Below are 7,439 nucleotides of genomic sequence, written 5' to 3' on the forward strand. Positions count from 1 at the left end.
CGAAGGGCTGGTACTGTCTTTCCTTTTTTTGTCGTGCTGTTTGGTGCGGTGTTACAGTCCACTTGTCGGGCAATGACCTTGAGCTCCAAGCACCCATTGAAGCAGGTGGACTGTGGCGGGACAGCACCATTCTGACCAGTGGCTGCCCAGTTTGAGGCGGGCGGTAGCTGTCCAGTGAGATGCGATGCCCTCTCCCACTGACAAAGGCAACCAGTGGCGCCCAAATTCTACGCCAATTGAGCTGGACTGATAACCCGTAGTGACAGTGACCGAAGAAGGGTCACTGACCCAAAACGTTAACTCTGCTTCTCTTTCCACAGATGCTGCCAGACCTGCTGAGTGATTCCAGCATTTCTTGTTTTTGTTATGGAGTGACCTCTCCCTGGCGCATGCCTGGGCAGAAGGTATGAAGGTTGTGAGTTGCCCAAGCATCAAAACCCTCCTCTCGGCCTTCCTAGTGGGGTCCAAAGGAGAGCAGAGCACAATACTAGGCACCGGTATGACTGCAGCAACTGCTGGAAACATGCCAAAGGTGACGCATGACCGCTTTAAGGGTTCCGCTCCGGAACTGGTTCTTACTACCAAAGTGAATAACCTCACACTTGCCCACATTATACTCTATCTGCCACCTCGTTGCCCATTCACTTAACCTATCAATATCACTTTGCAGCCTCTGTGTCCTGACAGCTTACATTCCCACCGAGCTTTGCATCATCAGCAAACTTGGATACATTACTCTTGGTCTCTTCGTCTAAGACATTAATATAATGTGTAAGTAGCTGAGGCCTCAGTAATGATCCTTGCCCCACTCTAGTAGTTACAGCCTGCCAACTCGCAGCCATGCCACATGGCATGAATAGATGCGGCACCTGCAACTGCCTAAGAATGAACATAGAGACATATAGTAACATAGGAAATAGGAGCAGGAGTAGGCCAATGAAGGAGTCACGGCAGCTGCCCGGATACTGCACACAGATCTTTTGGTGGTCGCACCCCAGTTGAATGTTAAGAGAGTGGAATGCCTTTCAGTTCATGAATGCCCCTAGCTGCTCTGCCAGTGCATTGATGACCAAATGGATACAGTTGATAACTCCCTGCAGCTGAGAGACTCCAGTAATGGAATCAAAGCCAACTGCCCTCTGAACTCAATGTAATCTGTTGCCCTCTCAAACAGGGCATCCATGACCGCCCGTATGGTGCGATGGGCAGCCGTCTGCAAGATGCCAGTGAGGTCAGCTGCCTTCCCTTGGAGGCAACAAAGTTCAGTGCCACAGTCACTTTGAGAGCTATTAGCAGGGCGTGCCAACATGACCAGCAAGGATGGAGGTGGCTCTCCAACAGTGCATGAATCTCTGCTACCATCCACCTTGAAAGGCATATCCTTCGGTGACACTGATCCTCTGTTAGATTCAGAAAGCTCATTCATTGTTGATATACACTCTGGAAGGTAACGCTTTCATTCCCTAACTGTTCCTTGCATGTCTCAGGCACAATGGCCTGCACTTGCTGTGGAAGCAGGTGTTCCTCATCAATGCTCATCCCCAAATCTGAGCAGCTCAGCCCCACCTCCACGTTTGGGCTCCCTTGCCTTCAGAAGTAAGGTTATGGCTGCCTGCACTTCCCCTGATATGCCCTGTGGGGTCACTCCCCTTTAAGTTCTCCAGTGCCTGCACAGCTACCTCTATGTGACCTTTGTACATTCAGTGGCCACTGTCTGTCACTGCCTGAGCATCTCTCTATGTCATTCCCCTTTAATGCACTGCTGATCAAGAGACCCACCTCCATGATTGGCTCCCTGCTGCGATGACACTTCCTACTTGGGGACATGGTCATGACCCTTCATGGCCCCCCCCCCACTACCTGCAATCAAAAATTGCTTTCTGCCCTTTAACTAATTGGCTGTTAAGTAAATACAGACTTGCCACATTTCTGTGGCTTGCTGGCCTACTTGTCCCAATGCCTCTTCAAAGATCACTGGAAGGTGGGACCATGTCAGAGATTCATTTTTGCATCCTTGTTCCTCTTCGTCCGGGGATCGAAAATTTTGCCCCTGGACTCTAAAGGTTAAATTATGAGGAAAGATTCCACAAACTAGGCTTGTATTTCCTGAAATTTATAAGTTTTAGGTATAATTTGATCAAAGTTTTCAAGATATTAAGGGGAACGGATAGGGTAGATAGAGAAAAGTTATTTCCACTGGTTGGCGTATCTCGGACTCAGGTATGTAGCCTAAAAATTAGAAACAGGCCTTTCAGGAGTGAAGTGTGGAAATTTCTTCCCCATATGGCAGTTGATGCTGGATCAATTGATAATGTAAAATCTAGATTAATAGATTTCTGTTAACCAAATATATAAGGGATATGGAACAAAGGAAAGTAGGTGGAGATAGGTCACAGATCAATCCTTCATAATTTTAAACACCTCTGTCCAATTTCCTTCTCTGCTGTAAGGAGAGCAACCCAGCTTCTCCACTCTATCCATATAATCTTAATCCTGGAATCATGCTACTTATTCTCTTCTGCAACCTCTCCAATGCCTTCATGTTTTTCCTAAAATGTGGTGTTCAGAATTGGACACAATGCTCCAGATTGGCTGCCACATTTTGAAACAACCAGTTAAATCCAATCCTATCAGTTTCTCATCAGGCAGCTTAAAACGATGCCCACATTGGGATTTTTTTTTGGTGGACTTGCATCACGTTGTTCTGAACAAAAGAGTCCAGTTTTCTCAACCCAACTCTGACTGCACTTTAAAAGCAAGCAATAATCTTCACAGTTCTAAGGACAGTACAGGCCTCACTCCTACATGTGCTGCTAACTTTCATCCACCTTGAAAGTGACTATCTGCCTTTATGCTTGAACTCATTTATACTGTCCTTTTTAATGTTCTTTCCTGGTAAATTATGCTCAATTATTTTTTTCCTTTAGTTGAGAAAGTTTCACCTGGCTTCCCTCCTTTTTTTAAAAAAAAAACGGTGTTTCCTGGATTTTGAACCCTTCAACATAGTGAACAAATCATCTAAATCAATTGTCACACCTACCTGTGTTCCAGGGTTCCAACGCTGGGCCTGGGTCTGAAGTCTCTGCAGTAGAGGCAGTGGCCGCCATTCCTCTTGGAGGCAAGATTCCGTCCAGATAAAATATTTAAAGGAATGGGGATCTTCCTTAAACCTTGACCCCAAAAGACCAGAGGATTGCTCCGGGGGTCTGAAAAAAAAATGTGGAGGCAGGGATCCCCCCGACTTTTCAGCCCACTTGCATAAAATTCAGCCCCTGGTGTCCACCATCATATTACTGGCCCCATGGAGTCTTGAACACATAGGGCCATGCATCAGCAAACATAAATACACAAAGAGGCATATGTATCTCTCCCTGAAAGCACAAATTTCTTTCAAGTCTCTCAAACTTACCTCTTACAACTGGTTCTGGAGGTGGAAGTCTAGGTCGAGGAGGAATCCCAGTACGTACAAGATACCTTTCCATCTCATTGTCAGTTAAATTTTTAACAACAGTTCCTGTCAAAGTAAACAATAAATAACAATTGATTTGAATACAAATAATTAAACCACCCTAGGCAGAGCTAGGACTTCACATTTTAGTAGCAAGTTAGGCTACTCATTACATTTGGTAGCTAAACAAAATTAAGCATCCTATACTTTCAAAGCAATTTACTATCTGTACATGGTGATTAATACGCAAATTTATGCCTGAATTTCTATTTTTTCCACCTGCGTCATTTTCTATCAATATATCAGCTATAAATATTTATTTAGAGATACAGCACTGAAACAGGCCCTTCGACCCACTGAGTCTGTACCGACCAACAACCACCCATTTATACTAACCTTACAGTAACCCCATATTCCCTACCACCTACCTACATTCACAATGGCCAATTTACCTATCACCTGCAAGTCTTTGGCTGTGGGAGGAAACCGGAGCATCCGGCGAAAACCCACATGGTCACAGGGAGAACTTGCAAACTCCGCACAGGCAGTACCCAGAATTGAACCCGGGTCCCGAGAGCTGTGAGGCTGCGGTGCTAACCACTGCGCCGCCCCAGAAACGCCCTTCCCTGTCCGGGAATCGAACCCGGGCCGCAGCGCTGAAAGCACCGAATCCTAACCACTAGACCACCAGGGAGTCTGCATGTAAACTCAGAAATTCAATGTAAAGTATTTGAACTTTCTAATAATGCCAAACTGGGAGGGACAGTGGAATTGGAGGAACCAGCTCAACAGTGACAGATTTGGACAGATAAAGGGAAGATGATATCTAATGCAGGCAAGTAAAGCGATGCAGATAGGGTGGAAAAATAAGACACATAGGACTGAATTTTATGAGTGTGCCACAAATCGCGGTGGCATACTCTCATCTTGGTGGTCCACTCGCATGGATGCACCGTCGCTGAGCTCCCGTGATATTTCACACGGGGGTTTATTTAAATGGAGAGGGCGGAACTGCCGCCCCCGATGTATAGGGGATGGACGTTCTGTCCCCGGCAACAGCGTCCAGCGTCACCACGCAGGCGCCGGTGCCATTTTTAAAGGGCTGCAAGCCCTAACTGGCAATTTTAATTTTTAAAGTGACATGGAGGGCAAATTAAAATGTTTAACTTTACTAACCGATCGAAGCCCCTCTCCCACCCCACCATGACCATCAAATGTATTCAAGCCACATAAAAAACTTTTCTTCCCATCACCAACTTTGCCCTCTGAACTTTGTTACCTTTGCCCTTCAACCCCTTCCCAACATCCCCTCAGCCAATACAAAGTGTTTTCCCCGCTCCCCACCCCGCCCCCACCACCAACACCTTGATAATTTCGCACCAGTGACATGCCTCGGAACACCGAACGGAGCTCCGAAGATACGCAAGTTCTGGCCAGCAGCCAGAATATCACCGTGGGACAGCCGCCAGGGCAAGGTAAGTTAATTTGCAATTATTTTAGTTAATTTCAATATTCCCAACTTTTTTCCGCACCCCCCACCCCGTCACAAACCCCGAGTTTGGAGGCTCATAAAATTCAGCCCATAATTACTGCATGAATGACATTTAAATAGACAAGGATGAGGTGGAAAAAGATCTAGGAGTTGTCGTAATTGATTAGTCCAACCAGTGCAGATCATCCAAGTCAATAAAACATTAGACTACAGAGCCAGAAATGGTGCTCAAACTGTACATGGCTTTGGTGAGACCATGCCTTGAGTGTCCATTTCTGCTCATCATGACTCAAAAACTCAAGGCAATGCAGAGAAAAGGCTGCTGCCAGGGGTCTGAGATATGGGAAAAAGCTAGAGAGATCTATTTTCTTCAGCCCTAAAAGCAAGTGTCTGATGAGGTGATCACCAGAGATGTCTAAAATGTAGTCTGGAAAACCTAAATGTGCAATACTGTTTTAATTTAGATTGTTGAAGTAGAATAAGGAGGCACTGTGTCAAACCAGTAAAAGGTAACTTTAGGAATAATATTAGGAAATTAAATCTTCACATACCAAGTGATCAATATTTGGACTTTTAGATAGAGTAGAAATGAAAATTCTGGAATCATTGGGGAGACTATAAGCTCTCTTTTTTAATTCATCCACAGGACATGGGCATCACTGGCAAGGTCAGCATTTATTGCCCATCCCTAATTACTCTTAACTGAGTGGCTTGCGAGGTCATTTCAGATGCCACTTAGGTTTCGACCGTATTGCTATAGGGCTGGAGTTGCATATAGTCCAAACCAGGACAGAATTTTTCTTTCTCGAAAGGATGTTAATGAACTAGATGGGCTTTTATGAAAATCAGTAATGTGGTCACCGTTACTAGCTTTTAAATTATTATTCCAGATTTTTATTTATTAATTGAATTTAAACTCCCCCAGACACCATGGTGAGATCTGAATTCGTGGCCGGAATCTTTTGCTTGTCAGACAGGAGCCATCCACCAACCGAGACTTCGGTGCCAATCACGCCTCCGCCGAGCCTGGGGATCCAGACTGTATTTTACAGTCCCCAGGCCCTTAATTGGTCTTAGGAGGGACTGCCACCTCATTGAGGCAGGAGGTCCCACCTACTGAAGCTGCTGGCCGGCAGCTCTTAGTCCCAGCAGCGACACTGGGAGCAGTGGCCACTGTTGGGACTACACCCAACTTCAAGGTGAAGAGGAAGGATGACCCCAGAAAAGAGGTGAGTTTTCGGGGCCGCACCGAGGGTGATTGGTTGGGCCCCGGCAAGGCAAGGGTGTCGACTGGGGGGAGCAGGGGGTGTGTTGGCCATTAGGGGTGGTTGGGGCATCAGGGCAGCCCTCCGTGAGGTACAGGATACCTGATCAGGAGGGCATCCCTGCCCCAAAAAGCCATCAGAAGGCCACCTACTTCTATCAGGCAGTTTTTCTCAGGCCTGGGCCGCCCGCCTGCCAACAATAAAATCCCCATAACGGTGGGCAGAGGCCCTTTAGTGGCCTTTTATTGGCCATTTGGGGCGGGCAAGCCGTTTCTTGCCACCACCGCCCTGTGTAAAATGGCGGCAGAAGTGGGACCGGGTCAGGAAGGGCCCCCTGAGCCTCCCACTCCATTTTATGCTCTGCCCCCAGCCCGCTTTTTGGGGGTGGGAGGGAGTACAATTCTGGCACATGTCTCTGGATCATTAGTCAAGGCCTCCCAATTACTAGGCCCAACCGATCACCCCCGGCGTGGCCCCAAAAACTTACTTCTTTTCTGGGGCCATCCTTTCTCTTCATCTTGAAGTTGGATGTAGTCCCAGCAGTGGCCATTGCTCCCGGTGGCGCTGCTGGAACTAACAACTGCCACCCGCTGATTGGCCGGCAGCTCCATTAGGTGGGACTTCCTGCCTCAACAGAATCACTATGGTACGGTTTCCTATTCTAGATGGATGAACTATATGGGCTGAATAGTCCTCCTCATTCATAATTTATATTGTGGTTTTCTGTGTTTACAAGTGTGGCCTGAAATGATAGCATAAGGACACTAATCCTGCTTCTATCAATTCAGGAACATGTGCTCAGCCTATTTTCTTTGCCTCATCCATCTGCCCTTGACAAGGCACTCCCCGCCACTCCTACACCCAATTTAAGGCTTCACTCCAAACCAACACTCTCCCCATCCAGGTGACTCAATGTTCATGTTATCAGGTATTTTTTTTTGGAGTCATCTAAGATTGTAGTGCTCTATTAATGAAAGGACATCTTTCTATGATCTCTTTGACCATGGGTCAGTACATGTAGTACAGTGTTAACATATACAGCACAGAACAGAAAGCCCTGGTATGTATAATCTACAGGATGTACTGCAGCATTCACCAAGGTTACGTTGACATCACCACCATCCCATGGAGTTTCTATTACCACTCTAAAGGACAAGAGTAGCAATGTTGTGAGAGCACTGTTAAGTTTCCTCCAAGTCACACACATACTTGGTCATGTGCAGTTCGCCATTCC

General features: G+C 46.5%; 1 non-coding gene across 1 annotated transcript; it reads right to left on the reverse strand.

The window, feature by feature from the left end:
- Positions 1-4,070: 4,070 nt before the first annotated feature.
- Positions 4,071-4,142, reverse strand: trnae-uuc (transfer RNA glutamic acid (anticodon UUC)). Its single transcript has one exon. It is a non-coding gene; the product is annotated as a tRNA-Glu (tRNA).
- Positions 4,143-7,439: the final 3,297 nt, after the last annotated feature.

The sequence above is a fragment of the Heterodontus francisci genome, chromosome 2 (genome assembly GCF_036365525.1).
Source record: "Heterodontus francisci isolate sHetFra1 chromosome 2, sHetFra1.hap1, whole genome shotgun sequence".
Taxonomy (NCBI): domain Eukaryota; kingdom Metazoa; phylum Chordata; class Chondrichthyes; order Heterodontiformes; family Heterodontidae; genus Heterodontus; species Heterodontus francisci.